The following is a 19311-nucleotide window of genomic DNA, read 5'->3' on the forward strand; positions in this document are numbered from 1 at the left end:
CCTGGAATTTGACTCAGCTCTGAGCTGCTCACCTGCTGGTAAGCCCTGGAGGGCTGCCAACATTTTGGAGAGGAAGAGAGAAGCAACTCACGGCTTCAAGGAGGGCTCTGAGCCACTCCCAAAGCAAATCAGAGAGTGAGCATGGGCCCAGAGGCATCTGAATCATCCTTCCTCTGCAGGGTACAGTGTGGGGGTGTGGTAGACAGCCCCTGCCACCACACAGTGGTGAAATGAGAAAGGCAAAATCTCAAAATTTCAGAGCCTTTGGGGGTACTCCTCTCCTGAAAGCCTTGGGCTGTAGGTGCCCACTGTGGTGACTGGGGGAGCTCATATGGAAATGCAAGGCTGGGCTGGGGTGGAGAAGGTGAGGATGAGATGCTGCTGCTCTGCACTGTCCATTGTTAAGAAGGAATTGACAGAGGAATCATCCTACCTTTCAGGGTGTGCTCTGCTGCCTCTTCAAAGCTGTTCAGCCAGGCCCAGGGGGCTCAGTGTGGTGCAGCTCAGGGAGTGAGAATGCAGCCCCTGTTCCCTGGCTGAGCTGCAGGCAGGAAGCACAAGGGCTCCTGCACCTTTGGGCTGGGGGAAGAAGTGTTGTGAGCTCTTGCAGCTATTTGCACAGAATAAGTCCATCCATAGTTTTCAGGATCTCTGTGATGTTCAAAGGCTGAGCTGTGGTCTTTGGTCTCATCCCTCCCTGGGGACCCCCAGCTGTGGCTCTTTAGCTTTGGGGTGAGGGTGCTGCCTGTCTGTGCACAGCTGGGGCTCCCAAATGAGGTGTGCATCAGCTGCCAGGCCAACCCTGCTCTAGCCTGGAGAGGAGATGGCTCCTGCTGGCTTCAGTGACATCAGGCTGAGCTGGCTGGGGATGATACAACAACATGTGTTTGTTGTCCAGCTGGCCCCACCAAAGGCAGGAGCAGAGACCTGGCTGTGGTACCTGCTTCCACCTCCCTGGTGCAGGGGCAGAGCAAACCCAGCCCAGCGAGGACAGTGGATGAATTGAGGTGAGGTGAGATGGCCAAGGAGGCTGGTGGTGGGGCTGGGCTGAGCACACAGGAGCTGGACCACGATGAAACCCCTCAAAGGGCAGTGTAGTGTCATGGATCCCCATTCCTTGGGAGTGGAGAGAGACCTCTGCTCCACATTTCTGTGGTTTCTTTGCTCATTATAGGAAAAATGAAGGGTGAAGACAGGTCCATGAATCATTACTGTTTGGTTTGGCTGCATCACAGCTCTGCGTTTAAGGAATGGCTGATTCTTTTTCTTCTTGTGAGTTGTTCTCTCTTCCACCACTCCTTCGGGTTTTGGGGTTGTTTTCTGGTTTTTGTCCCTTCAATTGTCCTGAATTATTGCAAGATGGTGAAACAGAAGATCTCTTCCTTTCCTTGCATTGGCTTCTCTTGCAGCAGATGTCAAACAAAAGAGTCCAGGTTTTGAATAACTCATCCCAAAAGGGGATATTTCACCCGTTCCATGATGAGACATTGCAGGAAGCCACTGGCGTGGCCTTCAGGCTCATGAGAGTACTTTCCAGGGAAAAAATATCCCAAAGTAAAAAGGAACAGGATTCCTCTATCTATTTCTTAATTATGTATTTTTTTTTTTTTTGGGTTCTTGCTGGAACATCTGTTCTGAATTTGTGCACACAACGTGAGTATCCCTAGATTTGTTCATTCCTTTGCTGCTGGGATGCTGGGGCTGCACAGGGAGAGGGTGCACACACCACCACACCCTTGTACCTCAGCAGCATGGGCTTGACACAGGACAAACACAGCAGCAGAGTGGCTGCTTCCATCTCATGCTCCACATGAGAACTAGGGCTGCTGCCCTCCCCTCCCACTGCTACACATCAGGGCTGGCTGTGCCATGTGCTTTGGGCATGCACGAGCTCAGTGCCCAGTTTTTATCTCGTGGCAGGGACGTGTGCCTCGGTGCCTGGTGAGGGTGTTTCCAGACCCACTTCCCTTCTGCTGTTCCAGGCTGAGGCTGGGAGGGGAGGCAGCATCCCTGTGTTTGCAGTGATGAGGGTCCTGGAAAGACAGGGTGCAATTTTCTCATTTGATTCTGTGCTGGGTTATAATCTTTCCTAATTCGTCACCTGTCATGACACAGGAGTGAGGAACGAGAGCTCCCTCTTACATATCACTGCTTGATTACATGGTGTCAGAAGAGGCTTTCACAAATTATTCCGCATAGGTGGAACAGTCTGGAAGGGGACTTGGTAGTGAGGCATGCACAGGGACTGCAGTCTTTGCAGCTCACCTGCAGTTGTGTTGAGAGGCCAAGGGTGGGCATCGTGATCTCTCAGGTAGATTGACATCCTCAGGAGCCAAAAATTGATCTTATGTTGAACTGGAAGGAAAAAAGCAAATCTCCCCCAGAAATGTAAATGTGGGTGTCATCCTGATGGTATTGTCCCTCGGCAGGGCCTGCTCCTGCCCTGCCCTCCCAGGCTGGGTAGGGATTGTTATGGAGCATCCTGATGGAGATCAGGCTGGGGAGCTTCACCACCCAGAACTGTGCAGTGGGATTGTTCTGGGGATGGCAGCAGGAGGGCTAATCAGGGAGCAAACTGCCAGTGATATAATCAAATCAGGGAGAGGCTGCTGTGAGAATTGGAGGTGACATTGCAAAGTGTGTGTGTGTGGAGGGGCTGTTTGTAAAATGGCTCGTCATCACTGAGGGAAGGCAAGCAGGTGGCCAAGGAGTAACAGTGAGTCTGGCTAACAGAGCCCAGCTCAAACATGTGCTGTGCACAGAGATTGAGACATTTCTTCCAGTTTTTTCTACCTTAGTTTTCATGGGCTCATTAGGGAAGGCAGGTTTGTGTTCCTTCGTGTTCTACAGAGACAGTGAGGGAGCACAGATTTGCTGAATGACCATGTGGGTTGGTTGTTTCCACGTTGGAAAAAGTGAGACAATGTCACAAACTGAGAAAGGATTGTGAGGTACTGCCCTTGTGCCAAAACCAATTCTACTCCATTGCGTACTCATCACCAGTGCTCTTGTGACTGCATGAAGCGGCACTGATCTGGCTAAAACCCCTATTTTGGGTGGTGTGGGGCCTGCCAGGTTCATTTTGGATGGATCAGCTGCATGAACAGGCTCACTGTGCTGTGGTATGACTAGTGGAGTCAAGCAGGGGGGATGAAGGGTGCAGGAAAGGACTGGGTGGGAATAGCTCCAAACCTTTGGTGGGCTGCAAAGTCAAAGCTGAAACCTGCTGCTGCTGCTCTCTATCGGGCCAGGAGCTCCCTCAGAGCTCTAAGAGGGAGCTGCTACCAGCAGCAGCACAAGTGTTAGAGAGCCTGAACTGGCCAGCCTGCTGTTACACTGTCCCCTGTGGCTCCAGCATCCGTGCTCATGTGGGCTTGGATTCCCCACTCCACATCCTGTGCCTTGGCATTCCTGGCTGAGCCTGGAATGGAGGCTGGCTGGGATTGTAGTGAGAGCTGCTTGTGAGGGCCTGCAGTGAGCTGAGGAATGCTCAGAAAAGGTCTCTGGCACATGTGCTGGCCTTGTCCACCCCTGCTATGCCCAGGGCAGCTGCAGGACAGATCCTGACATGGGGACTCCCAGGAGAAAGAAGTGGTTCAGATCATGGTGAATGACAGCCTCCAGTGTCTGTCCAGGGGCTTGTACTGAGGAGGTGACTTCAGCTCAGTTTTGAGGGACAGGTGCCCAACCCTAGCCCCAAAGTGCGTGTGGCCCTTTTCCTTTTGCCCCTGTGAAGTTTGTGTGTTGCTGTAGCCCTTTACCACCACTGACTCTGGCCTAGAGACCTGGGGTTGCCTAAAATCCAGCTGGCCTGGTCTCATAAAATCAGAGAATCAGAGAATGGTTTTAGTTGTCAAGGGACCTTGAAGATCATCTCATTCCAACCCCACCTGCCATGGGCAGGAACTCTTTCCACTGACCAGATTGCTCAGAGGATGTATAGTAGAAATGTATATAGTAGAAATATCATCCAACCTGGCCTTGAACATTTCCAGGGATGGAGCATCCACAACTTCCCTGAGCAAGTTTTCAGTGCCTAACCAATCTCACGGTGAAGATTTTTTTCCTAATATCTATTCTAAATCTACTCCCAACATCTCCTTGCAACATAACAGTTCTGGTTGAAGTGCTGGTGAAATGCTGCTGGCCAGGAGCACATGCCATGCCTTGTCAGGGGAATTGCAGGGCCCTGATTGAGCTGATTGAAGATGCCCCAAGGAGATGCTTGAGCTGCTCTTCAAGCTGGCAGAATATGTGATGATCCCTGATCCATGCTGGCCAGGGAGGCCACCTTCCATGTTCTCAAGGACCAGGAAGAATCTGACAATGGGTGTTGTGGGAGAGCATGCACGGACAGCACAACAGATCAGGAATAAATCAGCTATGGGCACTGCCTTACTCAGCTCCCTCTAGTCCAACTCTCCTGCAGCACAAATATTTTCCCTGTTTGCATCCCTGGATCCACTGTTTAATCTAGTTTCAAATGCCCCAGGCTTTCCTTGGAAAAAGCTTCTCCTCAGCCTCATAAATCTTCCTGTCAGGACGTTTTTTTTTTCCTTGCTACAGACCTGAGAATTTCCCTTTCTTAATTTCATGCTGCTTATCCTCCCTTTCCCACGCCGAGCCCTCCCCTGGAAAGGCTCTGAAGCAGGACAGGAGCAGCATTTCTTTCTCTCAGTCTGCTCTCTTAAGGGTTCTTTCTCACTTAGGACTTGTTCCTTTCCTCCTGTCTCATTCTACCTGCTCCTGGGCTGTGCCATAAGAGCCTTGGGCTGTGCTGGTAGTGCTGGGAGAGGCACAGGATAAACCTCAAGGGGAGGCTCTCTGAAGCCTCTTGTCCCATGGTCACCTCTCCTTAGCTTGCCCTCTTCCTAAAATCCCCTTCACTTCTCACCTCTGAGACTCAGGAATGACCAATTGCTCTATTTTTGCTGCTGTCCAGCTTAAACTTTCTTTGCTGCAGCTTCAGTCCCTCCCTGTATTGCTTTGCCCAGCACAGCCATGGAGTAGAGCTCATTGTTGTGACTTTGGTTGCAGCTTTTCCTCCACTGGAATCCTGCTCATCTCCTACTCACACCAGTGCTTGAGGTGACAAGAAATACTGGTTCTGAAAGTCCTCTGTGCTCTCCTGGGAAAGGGTTTCAGGCTGCTGCTTTTGCTGCCCATGTACTGAAAACAGATGAGCCCAGAGAAGCACCTTGCAGGTTAATCTTGAGCCTCTAAATGTGGTCAGGTTGGGTTGCAGATGTTGATGCCAGAGTGTATTTATTCATTTCACAGTTTTGCTTATTTATCAGATCCTGTGATCATTAAATTGTGCATTACCATTTGGCATGTGGCAGGTTTTAATTCCTATGGCTGGTTTATGCCCTCTGCAGGTATTAGCCTAAATGCATTTCCTGACAAGTGATGGATGCTCCAAAAAGCTGTGGCAACATATTTATTGATCAGAGCTCTCCATAACCCCAGCTCACTAATGCAAGCTCTCGCAGCGCTAGGAACTATTGTCTCCTCAGACTGTTTCATTAACTCAGATGTGAGGGTTTGGTCTTTCCTTTCATGCAGGATGGAGTAAATCTTGCTCAGTGTCAACTCTGACAGCAGCTCCAGCTCTCTAAGTAGGGTAGACCTGGCCTGTGCTCGGCAAGGGGACCTCTGAGGGACATTTAGGGGTAGAGAAGCTCTTCAATGAATTTCCAGAGAGTGCAGAGGCAAACTTGAACCTCCCAGGTGTATTTGGGGCTGGCAGGTGCCTCTGCAGTTGCCTTTCTTGCAGATATGTCTGAGGTGCCTGTGTTCTGGGCTGTGCAGCAGAGGGGGGAGCACAGCAGTGGGTGCTGCTGCAGGCTCTCCCTGGAGCAGATGGAGTTGGTTTGGGAAGTGCCACCCCGAGGCTCCCTGCAGGGTCTGCACTGCAGAGCTGCCTGGGTGCTCCAGGGAATGGGATGTGTCTGCTTGTCGGAACTCAGCACATCCCTCCAGGTGTCCAGAGTTGCCAAGGACCCTGTTGGGGGGCTCAGAGACCCTGGCATGCTACCCAGAACACCCGGGGATTTGATTTTGACCCTTGGAGCAAGTTGCCAACTTTGTATGAGGACCTGAAAGTCACCCAGGTTTGAATAGTATAATAATAAAATATTCATAGGGTGAAAATGTAGATTTTAGGATTTTTGGTATGGGGGTTATGGGGACAAGATGGAGGAACTTGAGCATGTCTAGCCTTTCTCCTTCTTCTTCTTGTTCTCCATTTTCTGCAGTGATGTTGGCACTTTGGGATTGGTTTAGAGTAGAGGTGCACTCTCTAACATAGGTGATAGGGATTGGGAATTAAGTGTAAATATGATAAATGTAGTTTGTAGTATAAAAAGACAACACCACCTTGGGTTGGTCAGAGTGACTGTGGCTGCCCTGCTGAGCAGATCTCGGCTGGGCAGAATGAAAATTTTATAGATAAGAATTGATAAACAACCTCAAGACCGAAAAGTGAAGAGTCCAGACTCATTCTTCAGCCGTGTGGGCTGAAGCAAAGACATCCTACGTATCTCTGGACAGCAAATATCAAGAGCTACCTGAGATCTGCTGCTGCTGGCAGGGCTCTGCTTGGAAAAAACTAGTAGGAAAAGTTCTGCTGAGAAAGGTCTGTCAAGGGAAAAAGCTTTTGCTAACTCTTGAAGAGGTGGAGGACCAGAGAGGCATCTTGAGCTACCCCTTTTCATGGAGGTGTGTGTGGACTCTGACACGCTCAAGGACCTAAGAGACTACCACAAGTGAGGAGTAGATAACAGTGTGGCCAAGCTGGCCAAAAATTGGTCAGGAAACAAATTCAGCCCAAAGGTGAGTTATGGAGGCCTGAAGGAGTGACAGGCTACTGTGGAGAGGAGACAGGGCTGCCTGCCCTTGCACATGGCATGAAATCCTTTCCCTCTCTGCAGCTGCAAAGCTTTGCTTCTGCCTGCTTTTCCCAAACCCACCCTGAATGAGTGTACCTTCTTCAAAAACAAAACCCAGAAGCCTTGAGAATTTCCCCATTCTTCTGGGAGAGAGCAGGGTAGACAAATGCAGGACGTGCTGCCTTATTCAGCATCCCAGTAGAGCAGAGGCTCCATGTGGTGGAATGACCTTGCAAGATCATGCCCAGAAATCTGCATTGTCATTTTTCCCTCCTTTTGAGAGCAACAAGGTGGGATGGCATCAACTGGGAGATTATGGGAGCCCCGTGCCTTGCAGGGTGACATGGGGAGTTCAGGCTGTGATGATGGCTTTGCAGAGCCACACCTGGACATGGGCACTGGGGTGGAGAAAACAGAATGAAGCTGCCAAACCCCTGGCTGGAGAGGGAAAAGGTGAGAGGACAGAAAGAGCTGGTGGGAGGGAGATGTGGGATCCTGTTGGCTCTTCAGCTGTGGGAAACTCCAGCTGACCCAAACCTGCTGGAGAGATGTCTGCTGGAGAAGCCACTCTGTGCTCATGCTGGAGGGGAGTGACATCCCACACGCTGTAAATATTTATAGAAAATAATTCCTCACCTCTTCTCCTGCTGTTTGCACAGCCTGATCACCTGTGGTAAGAGTAGATGAGGCTGTAAAAACAGAGAGTTCCCCATGGATGTGACCCCTGTGGCCAGCACTGACCTCAGCTCTGCCAGTCCCACCACCTGGGCATGGGTTATTTGTGTGCCCCATGCACACTGGCTCATCTCCTCTGACCTGTCTTGCACAAAGCCACTGGTCTGGGGCTGGAAACTGGAAATTAAGCCCCTGAGGATGGCCTGAGGCCAGAAAAAACACAAGCTGTGTGCTCACATCTCACTCATGCCAACACTCACAGCTGTCTGGCATGAGCAGCTCTGGGTCTGAATTAACCTCAAAGGGGCAAATCCACCAACCAGCAAATTCAGTACTGAACTAGGGTTTCCTTGCAGTCCTATGCAATCCTCCCAAAATGCCAGCAGTGTCAGGGGATGCTCATCCAGGTTCCCACCACCTGGAGGGAAATACTGTTTGGTTTGCCTGCATAAGCAGCAGGTCCTTGGGCCTGTTAGCAGATGACCATTAGGTCTGGAAGCTCTCAGTTGTCCTCACAGCTGGATCACCAATGATAATGAATAGTGTTTTCAGGGGGCTGCAGCAGGGTATGAGCTGGACCCCTTGTCAAGGGGTGCAAAAGACCCTTGGGAAGAGCATCCTGTCATTGCATGGGCAGCCAGATTCCTGGGGGAAAAGAGTAGGATGAGGATATTTTCACCTGGGGCAACACAGACATCAGGACTCTTTCCATCTTCAACTTCCCACACTGGAGACTGGTGAAGAGAAACAGTTTTACAGAAAGAAACTGGATCTTGCATTGATAGAGATTGCAGCCTTAGGTGAGAAGAAGAAAGAAGCTAAACGAGGTGCTGATGCAGTGAGGATCTTTATTGTTAAGCACTCTTAATAATGCATAGAGTTGTACTCATCTTTCAGTAACTTTATTCCACTATTGTAAATCTCGTTTTAGTGATCCCATCATTTCAGCCTTAATTCCAGCTGGCATGGTGGAGCCATCTGCCAGCCAGGAGACATTCTTACCTTCCCCTCCTCGTCCCAAACATGGGGAATGCCCTGCTCCCACAAATTCAGCTCCCACATAGCTGAGGGCAGCACAGGAACCATCTGGAGCAGATGGACCTCCCAGACACTGCAGTGAGGAGAAGTGTCTGGCATCCAGTGGGAAACCAGAAATTGGGCTGGGAGAAGTCCTGGGGGGAATAGAAATACAGCTTGAGAGCAAAACTTGAGAGCAAATCAGAGTGAGCAGTTAGAAATTACAACCCTTTCACACAGGCTCTCCAAACAGCTGTGAAAGCTCTCTTATCAGAATAGGAAACCCCCCAACCAAATAAATTAAATATATTTTGGTTTGTAAATCACTAGAATGGGACAGAAGCCAGCAGGTTTCCTCAAGCATCCTGCTAACACCTGTGTCCCTTTGCTGGTCCTGTGAGGCTGGAGACAATCTTTGGGAGCTGTTCTTGGGACCGGGTGGCAGCGCCCGAGCTGAGCTTTAATTAACAGAAAGTGGCTGCTGTTCTGCTCAGCGCAGCAATCTCAGACTTCAATTGCTGATTGAGGCAAGAGCCATTTCTCACCAGGTAGAGGAAATAAGGCTTGCATCAGAACATAAAAGATTGTTTTAATTAAACCTGGTATTTCTAAGCCTGTTGCTGGCTGCAGCTGAACGGGGGAGGCAGCTGGAGCCGGTCAGAAAATTCCCAGAAAAAAGGCACTTTTTTCCCCCCACTTTTTAGGCTGGAAATGGAGCATGATAGAAAAATAAAAGGCTTTTGTTTTTTTCAGAGTTTTATTTGCCTCTTGGTCATGCAGGCTGGGGGCATCTCAGAATTGCCTGTTCAGTGTCACAACGGAGGAAAGGACCAGTCCTGCATCCAGCTCTGGGGGCTGCATTTGGCCCCTGCAGCCTGACTGCAGCCCAGATAGCCTGATGAGATCAAACCCCATCCCTAGCCTGCACTGCTTCTTTCTCTGCACCTTGGTTCTCCCCTCCTTTCCCCAGCTCACTTTAATATCCACAATGGCCTTTGCAGAAAGGTCAGCATCCAGATAAATTTCTGCCTCAGCACTGTAAAAATCTTGGGGTGCTCTACACTTAAGTCTGAGGGCCTTTTTTATCCCAAGCAGTTGTGTGTCAAGCCTGTGGCTCTCTCCACCAGCAGCCAGGTGGAGTTTTGGGTGGTTTAGTCTTGCAACACAAGAGCAAAACCAAGCAGACACCAAGCCCCAAGCTCACCAAACACTCTGAGCAGGCTGTAGAAAGGATCCCAGCCTCAGCTCAGCTCTCTGCTGCATTTTCTAATTCTGTGAGGATTTCGAAATCCTCAGACGGAGCAGCAAATCCCTCCAGCTGTTCCCATCCCCACTGTGCTCACCCAGCCCAGGAACATCTTACACTGATCACTGAGCATCTTTGAGCTGCAGCAACCTGCTCCCTGGGCAGAGGCAGCCATCCAGGCAAAAACACATTTTTGAGTGCATGTCACCTTTGGGGTTTTCCTGCTGAAGAAGGTAAAATTCAGAGCTCCCAAAAATCATGACTGCCCTGGAAATCAAACTGGATATAGGCTTGGGCTTCACAGGCAAGGGACAACCAGAGTCAGTGTGGCAGCACAAACCACCCAGATGGGACACATGGGGTGGACCATGCTTTTATGTAGCCACAGGCCACCTCCCACCCCTACATCCCTATGGAGGGTGAAGAATATCTCCAGGTGGGTTTAGAATCATAGAATACGTTGAGTTGGAAGGGACCCAAAAGGAGTCACTGAAATAGAACTCCTAGCAGAGGACAACCCCAAGAACCTCACCATGTGTCTGAGAGTGTTGTCCAGACACTTCTTGAGCTCTGTCAGACTTGGTACTGTGACCCCTTCCCTGGGGAGCTGTTCCAGGGCCCAGCCACCCTCTGGGTTTGCTAAGATGTTGCTTAGCATCTGGGCATCATGTATGGATGCCTGCCCTTTTCTTGCATTTGTTTTGCCTTTTTTTTTTTTTTTGGACCTACCCAGTAGCTCGTTCTTCAGTAGTCCCAAACTGGTTGTGACATGGTCTGGGTGAAGTGACCAGGGCACTGGGCTGCATCTGGAAAAAAGGCGCTCCTTCTGAGCCCTTTGGAGGTGCTCAGGGCCTCCAGCATCTCCCAGGCTTAGCCACAGTGGTGGGAGTGTGGAATGCTAGCAGCACCATCAGACCATAGCATCCAAAACGGAAACTTCCCAGCTTGCTCTGTGCAACTAGTTGATATTAAATCCTCAATTTCTTGCCTAAAATAAACACAATTGAGCAAACACATAAAAATATGTCTGTATTCACAGACAGAAATACACTTACACGCCACATATCTGGAGTTTCAAATGTTTCATTTGCCCAGAATGCTGCTTCAGCAAAACCAAAACTATTTGCAGAACAAAGTCAGTCACAAAAACCCAACTTTCCCAGCTCAGAAATTTCTGGGGGCAAAAGCAACAATGGCTATTAAAATGAAACTGCCTGCCAATGTATTTCCAAACCAGAGAGCTGCAGATGAATCCAAATGGTCCCATTTCAACACTGGAATAAATTTAGACAGACAAACAAGTAAATTGAGACTAGCATGAAACTACTGGAAGTTATCAAACCAATCTACTGTTCTTCCCTTCCTTCTTCCTTGGAATTATGAGCTTCTCAGTACCAGTAAGAAGGCAAAAGAGCTCAAATTTTTGTCTCAGCACAAGTCAGGAAATAGTCCTGAAATCTCAAATATTTCCATGGATTAGATTTTTCAAAGTTTTATTACTTATTTACAGTGTTTCATGGTGCTTCTGAAATACCTTCTTCTAATGGCTGAACTAAAATAACTTCACCTGATTGAGCAGAGGAGCCAAGATGTTTTGGTTGTGCATCAGGGATGTTTTTCAGCTCTCTGGGTCCTGTCAGGGAGGGGCTGCAGCCAGCTGAATTAAACTGCATATGCAAATCTTAATTAATTAGCAATTAGGTATGGCAGCTTGTCAAACTGCAAAGCCTGGCACTGAAAGATGCACTCTGTGGCCACATCCTTTCCGAGTGTCAGCCCTTAAGCAGGGCAGCATTAAAGCTTTAGTGACAGGGATGTGTTGCTAAGCTGTGGGCTTTGGGAACATCCAGCTCAATTCCAAGGAGCACAAAATGGATGGAAATGTATTGGAGATGGATGGAAATGTACTGGAGATGGTCTGCCCCAGATTGCTGTATATAGGCAGAGAAGAGGGGTGTGGGGTCGTGGGCTCTTTTCTCTCCTCACAGATCAGGTGTGTTTGGGACTCCCCAGACATCCCCTGGCTGGGGACACCAGGTGAATATCCCAGCTTGCAGAGGCAGGGGCCTTGCCTCCCTGGAGGTCTTATTAGCCTGTACCAGAGCCACCTCTCATCTGTGCCACTGTTGGGATTACCTCAATCCACGCCAACAGACAAATTTCCTTAAAGTCAAATTTAATTTTGGACCATCCTGGCTGGAGTCCATGGGTGTTCACGAGGCTGTGTGCACCAGGACAGTCTGTTGGGCAGCTGGGGCAGGGGGCAACACAGAGGGACCACAGAGCATGTTTCTGCCACAGCCTCTGCCCCTGGGAAGGATTGGTCCCTGCACGGCTGCAGGCACTGCCCACACCCAGCTGCCCTGCAGCATCCATGGATCCACCATTTCCAGGTATGTGTAGGGGGTGCTGGGCAGAGGAGATGGGGCAGCAGGCCAGCCAGGGGGGCCTGGGTACCCTGGGAGCACCAGGTTCTGCTGGAATTGCCCTCCCAGGGCTTTTCTCTCTGAGCTTGCGGCTCACGTCCTGCTGCTGCTTTTAGCCAGCCTGGCCACAATCAAATCATTTCCCACACAGCCTGAAAAAACCCCACATTTCGAACCAATTTATTTTGGGGACCTTTACACATTTCCTAACAGATTTTCCCGCAGATTTCTGGTGCATTAAAGCCCACTGACCATTGCCATGGCTCCTCCTGTGGGCCCCTCAAGCTGCCCTTATGTTTCTCAACAGGAAAACTTGCAGGAAAAATACTGACCTACATTTCCCCATGAAAAGTTTGAAGCACCACAGAGGAGTGGCACCATAGCTTTGGGCCATATGATGTGAGTGGCTGCTCACATTCACCTGCACTTCAAGTCATCACCAACGCATCAAGGAGCAATGGTGGGAGCCAGGCAGGGCACATTAGAGACCCCCATGGGGATGTTACTGTGCTGCTGTGATTTTAATATCATTAGGCAGGAGATAACCTATCTCCACAGATAAAAACAGGAACCCAACATGAAAAATGCCGCCATTATCCAATAAGACGCTGGTTCTTTGGGAAGCTCTGAGTGGAGGTAAATGCATCTAGGGTTGAAATTTCAGTTTGTTCCAGCTTTCTCCTGGGGCCAGATCTATGCGTAGAGAAAGGAAAAGATTTGTTTCTTTCAGAAGAGGTGTAAAGCTCTTTGCATATCACCAGGTGCCTTGGGCAACATGCTGACCAGGTCCACTCGTTCTGTCTCATTTTGTTAGAGCTGTAATCATGTTAATGACAAACCTAACATTTCCCAATGACTCTGGGTCAACAGCTGAATTCTGATAATTTACTGCAAATAAGAGGATTCCAGAAGTTAGACTCCACTCTCAGGTGTCCTGGCACCCTCTCTGCTCAGCACAGCACCCTGGGGACATCTCCTGAAGAGACGGAGAGATTGCCCTTGCTGGAAATCATCTTTTCAGCCCTCTCCTGCACATTTTCTGTTACAGCTCTTTGCATCAAGCAGAAGTAATATTTGGCAATATTTGCAAAAATAAAGACAGCTTAATCCAGAGCCTCCAGGAGGAGGCAGAGGGGAGAGGATGTGTTTAGACACATAGAAAGGAGCTGCAGAGGGGACTGGAATAAGCAGAGATCAGCTCCACTGAGCACAGACAAAACCAACTGCAGGCTCAGCAGGGAAGGTTTAGGTAAGACATTAGGGGGCATTTCCCAGTTAAATGGGCATCACGGCACAGGAATCAGGTGCCAGGAGGTCTCACCATCCCGTACCTTGCTGGGCAGTGCTGGCTCAACTCAGACAGGAGCGTGGGGCTGCCATGATCACTCGCAGCGCGGTGACCTCCACCAAACACAGAGGAGACAGCCCTGCCTCGGCATCCACGCCTCAGAGCAGGCAGGGAACAGCCAATGTTGTGTCTGCAGTGGCATCCTACAGGTCCTGTTAATCACACTGAAATAATCAAGCCCGGAGGAGGAAAGTCAAATGCATTAACTACTAATTACAGGCGCTGCTAACCCCGCAGGCACTGCGTGCCCCCATCACCAGGCCCGGCACCAAGACAGGGAGCCTGGCACTGTGAAGGAGAGGTGACAGCCCCGGGCAGGACCTGCTGGCCTCACCACTCCATCGCCAGCACCTCCCTTCTTCCTCACTCGAGGCAACTCGCAGCTTCCTGGGCACAATCACAGTGCACTAATTAAAGAATGTGTTAATATTCCTGAAATAACCTCCTTGTTGACTCATTCCACGACCTTGGGCGACAATTTTTCTCCTCCTTGCAGGGAGGACAGTGCTTGGCCAGAGGCCGGCGTGGGGCAGAGGGGAGGCTGAGAGCCAGAGCTGCAGTGCTCTGATCCAACATGGCACTGTGTGTCCATGCGGTGAAAATGCACGAAAAGCTTGAATCCTGCTGGCATTTCTCTTCTGCCTGCCCATTTCAGCTCTGCTTGTCTCCTCTCAGCACTCAGCAATGCAGCAGATGTGGAGAATCTTGAAATAACAGGACGGTCTTTAGCTCAACTGGAAGCTCTAACAAGAGGAGATTAAATGCTGGAAATCAGACCTCTGAGCTGCACCAAACACCTCCTGAAATGCAGGGAGCCCTCCCTAAGAAGCAGCAAATCTCTGTCAATTTTCTTCCATGGTCTCAATCCTGCATCAGCACCAGGGCAGGTTTCCATTTCAAACCTAACCTTTCTCTCGGCTGAAGCAGGGCTAATCTGGCACTCAAAACTGAGGGCACAAAACCAGGAATAGCAAATTGTGCTTCAAAGCAGCAACTGTGCCCGGGTGTCTCCTTGCTGCAGCCAGACACCCACCTCCTGGGCAGCCTCTAATCCACAATCACCACACAGACCTCATTTCAACCAGCACGCCTCAAACTACCTATTTAATTGCCCAATATTCATCTCTTTATGAATCTATAATTACTATGATCTTATTTGTGTTTGCACTGAATAGATGCCCAGGCAGCATGAGGCTTGTTCTGCCACATTACTTGCCAGGTCTTTTACTGAGCTGTGGAAGCAGATCTCCCTTTCCAAGTGAATTTTATTCCTTGCATTAACTTGGCTTTACAGACAAGGCTTTAAACATGGAACAAATTAACTCATTAGCCTCAAATAATCCAGTGACCAAAACAGGCCATGTTTCATGGACTGTTTTCCAGCCCATACTGTCCTGGCAGCAACTGCAATTGAGAGGGTGGGATATTTTCTCAGTGGCTGCCCTGGGGATCTCCCCATAGGTGCACCAACTCTACCACTCACAAAAAGCACCAGCAAATTTAGAGTAAAAGTTGGACCCACATTTCTCCAGCCAAAACTTTCTGACTGGAAAACTAAACATTTTCACCAGAAAGAGAACAACTGGAAGAAAAACACTGCAGTTCAGGCCAGGCAAAATGGGACTGCCTGCAGTGTGGTGATGGCTTACGAGAAAGCATTTCTGAGCCTCTCCTGCCACAGTTTGTGTGTGTAATGTGGGCTCTCCTGTCACCTGGGGGATGCATTTTATCCCCTCCTGCAGGTCCCATATCCCAGTGCTCTAGGGAAGCCTGGTGCACGAGGCCATTTCCCAAGACTCTTCTAAGTCTCTTTTCAATGAAACACCACGGATACCCACATAATTTCTCCTCTTTTACATTCAGCTCCAAAGCAAGCTGGCTGGTAAGTGCAGGAACTCAGCCCGTGGGCAGCCAGCTCTCAGCCTGACCTCCAGCCAGGGCTCCATACCAATTGCTCTGCACAGGCTTTTATGGCTCTTTCAACTGCACTCAGCTTTGATTGTGCCTGATCAAAATGCACATGGCCAGCGTTGATAATCACTGATGATCAGGAGCTTTTAGGAAGCAAATGACAGGGCCAGCGCTCACTTGATGGATCAGGTCATTAGGAGCAGCTGTTTCCCTCTTTGACTTGCTTTTTGAAGGGAATTTCTGTTGTCATTTTTTCTCCTGCCCCTCTGGGAAACTGTGTGAAGGTATTTTGGGGGTCTCTGGCCATTGAACCTACTTGAAAACATGAAAGATTTGGTGGGTGTAAGGGGGGAGGTCAGCACAGCCCTGCTGTGTCCTGGCTGGCATGCACAGCAGTGGGTTTGGGCAATAATTTCTGCATCAATCAGCTGCTGATCCTGCGGGTGCTCAAATAGTTCTCCTGGCTGCAAATGGAGCATCTTTATCATCACAGAGCCCCTGGTGGGGGCAGAGGCACAGGTGTGGTGCAGAGGGATTTAGAGAGAGTTTCCAAGGCAGGGTTTGTGTTCCCAAGCTTTGCCTGCTTAGCTGGATGGGCTGAAGGTGTGAAGGGCTCGTCTGTGCTGGCCCAGCTGTGAGCATCACCTGGGGATTTGGGGGTGAGGGGCTGCTTGGGGGGCAGTGAGGCAGCCCTATCCTGCTTGGTCAAACCCTGGTCGGACATTCTGCCAGATCAGGTTCCTTCCTCAGTGATGAGCTGTAATTTTCCAGATGAGACTTCACCCCTGAGGACAGAGAAGTGGCTGTAACTACCACCCACCAATGCAAGGGTGCAAATATGGGGGCCACAAATACCCTCATGCCCTGGGGGAGCTGAGCTGCTGCTGCCAGAAATCCAGGAGTTGGTGACAAACTCCAGGATGTGTTCCAGCCTAACTGTTGCTTCCTTTCCCTGTCCTTCTTGGGACCTCAAACCAGCCCTCAGGGGCCTCTCCAGAGCATATTCCCACTGTACAGATGGAGACAGAGACCTGCTGCAGTAGCTGAAAGGGTTCAGAAAGGTTCAGTAAACTGGCCCCCAGATCCTGCTGGGCTGCAAGTCCCAGAGAGAAGCCCACAGAGAGAAGGAAGAGTGCAGCAGTATTTAGAGAAACCCATCAGAGATGGAGTGACAGCTCTCTCTGTCTGTAGAGATTTGGCAGCCCTGGGCTACTGGAGCCAGGCTGAACTGCTTTATGCAGCCACAGTAGGTTTTTGTGCCCTGGTAGGGCTGAATGCATCCGGTGAGAGCTCATCCTTGGATGTTGCACTGGTCTCTGGGGATGGATGTGCACACAAGGTTAATTGTAGGCGCTGAGTATCTGCTCCCCTGAGGATACTCAGCTCAGCCCTCCTTGCTCTGGTGAGACATTGAGTGTTTAGGAATTAATTACGAACATAAGTTACAAAAAAATATCATTCTGTTTAATAATAATAAAAAAAAGGGGGGGAGGAAGAGAAAATTTGCCAGAGCCATATATTAAAAACAAATTATGTTCAGCAGGCAGGTGAGTCAAGGCCCGCCAGGCAATTGGGAAGGCAGCGTGCAGGTGGTAATTGAAAAGAGTGAGACGCAAGTGAGCAGCCAAAGCTCTGGCATAATAACTCCCAGCACACACAGAATCACAAAGTTAGCAACAGGCAACCCCTGGCTGGGGTGGGAGCTGCCCTGTGCTGTGTTCTGGGGACCCCTGGCGCCCCCAGAACTGGGATGGGGTCTCTGTGCTTGGGAGCAGGGCAGGAATCTCCTGTGGTGATTCCTCATGGTGTTTCCTCACAGTGCTGCTCTCTTGGGCCTGATGAACCTCAGATCACCCCCAGGCATTTATTGGATCTGAGTTAGTGCCAGAGATCCCTTTACAGCTCAAATTATGGGTTATTGCAGAGCAGGAGCACTAAATACCTGCTGCAGGAAGGATGCTGTTATCCCTTGTCAATCGTCTGCTTCTCCTTGTAGCTCTCTCCTTGGGAAAAGTCTTGACATCCCATCCTTCTCCACTGCTCCTGACATCCCTGCTGGGTCCAGCCTTTGTCCCCAGGAAGCCCCCTGGACACTTGGGAGCAGCTGTGGCCAAGGCTCTCCTGTGGCTTGTGTGCAAGCAGGTGTTTTTGGGCTTGTTTTGGGCTGTGTGTCTGGGAGGCACTCCTCCTGTGGGGTCAGGTATTTCCTTGCATTGTGAGCTCATGAGGTGTGATGATGGTCCCTCTTTTCAGGGGGAGCAGACCATCTTGCCTGCTGCAGAGAGTTCCTCTCACTCACACCATGCTGGCTCCCTGTTTCTGGGGGAGAACTGGGGATACTGGGCAGGCCTTTGGGTCTCCTCCTCTTCACCACCTAATTGCTAGGAGTCTTGATGTACTAGGGTGACATTATGATGCTTGCATCCCCATTCATGTGTTCTGCTTATGCTGGATATTATGTTCTGTGCCTTCAAGACTGGCTCTGAAGAGTGAAAGTTTTGTTTGGGTTTCTTATCAGCCACTCCCCCACAGCTGGCAGGACACACAGGCGGTGCAGTACATGGTGCTGCTTTTGCTTTTTGCTTTGCTCTTGCTCTTGTTTCTGCTTGCTCTTGCTTCTGCTCATTAGCTAGTTTAGCTAAACAGTCTAAATTTCTTCCTGGGCTATTTCTCCTTTCTTTTTTTGGACCTACTCGAACCTGCTCCAGGCTGGGGCCTGGCAAACACCAAGAGTTTGCACCCTGTGGCCTAGCGGGGCCTACTCTGGGCAGCAGCTGCCCCAGCGCCGGAGGGACTGCGAACAGAGCGACCATCCCCAGAGAGACTTTCTGAATCTGTCGTCTTTTTCAGAGCAGTGAAAGAGTGGTGTAATCCGGTATTGTTAATTTTGTGTGCTGGGGGCTGCTGTGCCTGTCAAATAAACAGGTTCTTTCCACTTCTCTCTGAGGAATCCTTCTGGAACCAGTTGGGGGGAGGGGCTGTGCGGGTTTGCTTTCTGGGGGGGCCCCCCTTTGGAGATTCTCTCCCAGATTTGCCCTAAGCCAGGACAGTTGACAAAAAAGGAAGTGGTGGCAATGAAATGGAGACTGGGAGAGCTTTCCATCCCACTGCTTTGCTTGGGTCCTGTCTACACACTGTCAACCGGCACACAGTCAGGCCCTGAGGTTGCACCAGTGAGAATCTGCAGAGCATCTGCATCTCAAGGAGTGCAGCAACTCCTCCACTTAATGGCCCAATTGCCATCCTAGCCCCTCTCACCAGGACTCTTGCCCTCAGGAGAGGTTATATACAACATCTGATGCTGCTGCTAATTCCTTCTCTAACCCCATTCCCTCCTCCTCCCTCACAGTTCTTTTGTTATCATGTCATGGCTTGGGCTCTGTTGCTTCAATTGCTTCACATCCAATGGGTCAACCAAGACCAGCACTCATTTTTGAGAGATGCTGTGTATGCAGAGACTATCCCTGCCCAGGGAGCTTATGGATAGCTCAGAAGCCACAGTTTATCCAGGGGTTGCAGGGAATAGAGGCACAGAGAGAGGAGAAAACCTGCCCCATGCTGCACAGAGGATTCTACATGAGGAGCAGTCCGAGCCCAGGTGCAACCATGGCCCCACATAAGGTATGTGGAGTGCTAAAAACAAGACAAACTAAGCGCAGCTGGCATAAAATCCATGCAGTACATTGAACTGTAATGATTCTGACAATAAAGCAACCCAATAAATATTATGAAATGAAAACAGCCCTCCGGGAGCATTTGCAATCGATTGCTGAGAGCTGGCATTTGTGCAGCAGATTA

The sequence above is a fragment of the Melospiza melodia genome, chromosome Z (assembly GCF_035770615.1).
Source record: "Melospiza melodia melodia isolate bMelMel2 chromosome Z, bMelMel2.pri, whole genome shotgun sequence".
In the NCBI taxonomy this organism is placed as follows: Eukaryota; Metazoa; Chordata; class Aves; order Passeriformes; family Passerellidae; genus Melospiza; species Melospiza melodia.